At 49.3% G+C, this 4410-nt stretch overlaps 1 pseudogene; it reads left to right on the top strand.

Annotated features, from left to right (window-relative positions):
* The first annotated feature begins 298 nt into the window (after positions 1-298).
* Positions 299-3076, top strand: LOC119964207 (annotated as a pseudogene).
* The last annotated feature ends 1334 nt before the right edge of the window (positions 3077-4410 follow it).

Raw genomic sequence — 4410 nt, 5'->3', positions numbered from 1 at the left:
CCTGAGGAATAGAGGGAAAAAGGAAAACCCCAGAACTGCCCCCAAGTCTGCCAGGACTAACTGGAGACAGAGGGAAGTACCGGCTGAGGCTCCCTCAACAGAGAAGGACCGTTTCTGGCACCAGACAGAGTGGGGTAACAACGACAGAAACCCTAGAAGGAGGTGGCAAAAGAGGAATAGCAGGTGGGGATGCAGGGAAGTACACAACCTAGATGCCCCATCCTCCTCCGAAGGGGAACAATTATATAATATTACAACGAAGAAAGCAGAACCCATTAGGATTACCCCACGGGTGAACGGGCGGCCGACAATAATGGAAATAGACACGGGTGCGGCCGTATCAGTAATGGGAGTGGCAGCATTTAGAAAAATCAAAGATGGACTCCAGCCACTAACCCTAACAAAAACATCGACGAAACTTAAAACCTACACGGGGGAACCCCTGGAAGTTCTAGGCACGACTCATGTACCTGTGGAATATGAGAAACAATTGCTCAGATTACCGTTGACGATAGTAGCGGGCTCCGGACCGAGCTTAATTGGACGGAACTGGCTGAAAGACCTAAAATTAGATTGGATGAAAATTTTCCAGAGTGGAAGCGGGCAGTTGAGTGGAGTACTCCAAAAATACCCGGAGGTCTTCCAGGAAGGTTTGGGGAAATCATAGGCACCAAAGCAACTTTGCACGTGGACCCAGAAGCCCTTCCAACATTTTGTAAGGCCAGGCCGGTACCTTTTGCATTAAGGAAGAAAGTAGATGACAAAATAGAAAGGTTACGGCGCGACGGCATTATCAGACCAGTATAGTTCTCGGAATGGGCAGCGCCAGTGGTACCAATTTTGAAGCCAGATGGCTCGATACGTCTCTGTGGAGATTTCAAACAGACAGCAAACAAATACGCACTGCTGGACAAATACCCAATCCCGAAAATAGACGACCTATATGCCAAATTGGCAGGTGGGCTTTTGTTCACGAAACTAGACATGAGTCACGCCTACCTGCAGTTAAAACTGGACAAGGGCTCCCAGAAGTTTGCTACGATCAACACCCTGAAGGGCCTTTTTCGTTATACTAGGCTACCTTTTGGAGTGTCATCAGCCTGCGCTATATTCCAGCGTACGATGGAAAATATTCTGCAGGGACTACCGCAGGTGGCGATTTATTTGGACGATGTCTTAATCACGGGTAGGACAAACAGGGAACACTTAAGGAACCTGGAGGAAGTGCTCAGACGTTTCGCAAAGGCAGACGTACGGCTAAAAAGGGAAAAATGTGTTTTTCTGGCCCCACAAGTGGCGTACCTGGGATATAAAATAGACGAGTCAGGCTTACATCCATTAGAAGACAGAGTAAGGGCAATAAAATAAGCCCCAGCTCCCACCACGGTCCAGGAGTTATGATCATTTCTAGGGTTGGTAACCTATTATGGAAAATGTATTGAAAATAGGGCGTCCATCCTAGAACCCCTCCACCAGCTACTAAAAAGGGGGCAAGAATGGAAATGGTCCACCCGCCAAAACCGAGCATTTAGGGACATTAAGGAACAGCTGTCATCCGAAAATGTCCTAGAGCATTATGACCCAAGGAAGGAGTTGGTGGTCACTTGTGATGCATCCCCCTATGGGGTAGGAGCCGTCTTAGCCCATAGAGGAAGGAATGGGGAAGAATGGCCAATAGCCTATGCTTCGAGGACCTTGGCGATGGCTGAGAGGAAGTACGCCCAAATCGAGAAGGAAGGACTGGCGGTGATATTCGCAGTAAAAAAATTTCACCAGTATCTGTACGGGCGGAAATTCACCATAGTGATGGACCATAAGCCGTTATTAGGGTTATTAAAAGAAGACAAGTCAATACCCCCGATTGCATCAGCTAGAATCCAACGCTGGGCGTTGCTACTGGCGGCATATAGATATGTTCTGGAGCACAGACCGGGAACGCGAGTAGCACATGCAGATGCTTTGAGCAGACTTCTCCTCCCGGACACTCCGCCGCAAATACCAAAAGTAGAGGAGACAGTAATGACTCTAAATTTTTTGGACACCCTACCAGTAGACGCACAACATATTCGGTTGTGGTCGCAAAAAGACCCAGTTTTAGCCAAGATGAAGCATTTACTGCTAACAGGGGAACTGGAAAGACCAGTGGAGCCCCAGATGCACCCATACTGGAGCAGAAGGGACCAAATAACCGTAGAAGACGGTATCCTATTATGGGGAGCCCGGGTAATCGTCCCAGCTCAGGGCCGTCAGGCAATCTTAACTGAGTTACATCACGGACACCCAGGGGGTGTCTAAAATGAAGATGCTAGCTCAAAGCTACATTTGGTGGCCAGGTTTGGACACAGACATAGCAGCCTTGGTACGTTGGTGCCAGGAGTGCCAACAGGGGCAAAGAGTGCCACCAGCGGCGCCATTGCACCCGTGGGAATTGCCAGGCAGACCGTGGACCCGCCTGCATATTGACCACGCCGGCCCTTTCATGGGCTCATTGTTTTTGGTGATAGTGGACGCCCACTCCAAATGGTTGGACGTCCACCGGGTAAACACGGCAAGCACAGCATCAACAATTGAAAAGCTCAGGGCCTCATTTGCAACACATGGACTTCCGGAGGTATTGGTGTCGGACAACGGAACGGCAGTCACAAGTGGGGAATTTGGAAAATTCCTGAAGGAAAACGGAGTCCGTCACATCAAAACGGCCCCTTACCATCCAGCGACCAACGGCCTGGCAGAGAGAGCGGTCCAGACACTTAAAGCGGGACTCAAGAAGCAGCCGGCAGCGTCAATAGACACAAAGCTCTCCTGCTGGCTGTTTGATTACAGGACCACACCGCATTCCACAACGGGCATACCGCCAGCTGAACTCTTAATGGGAAGGCGGCTGCGAACGAGGCTGAGTCTCCTTTTCCCAAATTTAACGGGGAAAGTGGAGAAACAACAGGAGGCCCAACGCAGGGGGCATGATAATAGTCAGCAGCAGAGACATTTCCAGGTGGGGGCACCGGTTTGGGTCAAGAATTATGGGAATGGACCAACGTGGGTCAAAGGCACGGTAGAGTCCCAAACAGGGCCCATATCCTATGAGGTTTCAATAGGAGGTGAGGTGCTGAAGAAACACCTAGACCAAATAAGGGCAGCGGAACCACACCTGGAGGCAGGCGAAGCAGGACCGCCTCAAGCTGGGATAGCCCAGACGGAAAGGATACCCACACCCCAGCCCCGAGCAATTTCTCCAGACCCCGTCATGCAGTCATCAGAGTCAGAGATGGACACACTCGACGAGGCCGCCGCGACACCTCTCCCCGAGGAGGAGGAAGAACAACTTCCAAGGATGTTGTCAAGGAAAAGACGGGCACCTATAAGGTACACCCCGCCCACTTCGGAGAATGACCCGGCAGACGACACAGAGGTGATAGACCCAGAAATGAGGAGCAGGAAGAAGCTCAGAGGAATGCCAGCTGGCAGGAATTCCTCGGACCTTGGGGAGGAGGGGTGTAATGAACTCCAATTGGCTTTATTGGTTGGCCAATTGGAGTATGAGCTCCATCAATGATAGCTCATTGAGGGGGCCCATATAATCACCTGTGTAGGCTTTGTGAGCCAGTCTTTAGCTGACTGGACTGCTAGCAGCACTGTTTGTAGCTGCTCCTGTAATATCGTTATTGTAAATAAATATTGGTGTGGTGACGGAACTCCTGCTTCCCGTGGATTACTACAAGGCTCATGACGGTTGAGGAAAATGCTTCTATGTCTGACACCAATTTAGAATCTAGGACGACAGTATGGTTTACCTATCAGCCGTAGTTTGTGACTTCCCTGGCACATAGATGTCTGAATACTGGTACCGCATCCACTGTAATTGTTAAATACGGATACACATTTTAACAATCTCAGTGGGACTGAGGAGTGTTATGAGGAGCTTGTGGTCTGCAACAGCTCATGTAACTGCCTCTTTCGCAATAGTGGCGTACGTCATCAGTTTTCTGTCAACATTCTTTTGCAGCTGTATGAAAACAGTGCCAAGGCCAGTGGAAGCACCAACAGCGATGACCTTAGGCAAAGTGGGGTTATAATGCATTTGGACATATGAGGAGAGTAGTCAATCTTTAATGGATTGAAAGGCCTTGAGTTGTTCCGTGCTCCAAAATCACTGTTGCCCCTTCTGCAGGAAGTGTCTTAAGGATTCCATGAGTGTGGCTAAGTTCCACCTTTCCTCCTGGTTCGCCATCCCAAGGAAACGTTGAATGTTGGTGGTACAGATTGATTGGGGGAACTTCGTAATGGCCTTTGTTTTCTGTGGATTGACTGTTGAATGATGTGTCCTAGGAATATAATGTAATATTTGTGGTGAATATAACTCCGTAATTCACAATGTATTGTATGTATATGAGACCATGCATTTGTAAGCAC

Source organism: Scyliorhinus canicula, chromosome 4 (genome assembly GCF_902713615.1).
Source record: "Scyliorhinus canicula chromosome 4, sScyCan1.1, whole genome shotgun sequence".
Lineage (NCBI taxonomy): Eukaryota > Metazoa > Chordata > Chondrichthyes > Carcharhiniformes > Scyliorhinidae > Scyliorhinus > Scyliorhinus canicula.
This window is presented reverse-complemented; position numbering and strand designations above follow the sequence as displayed.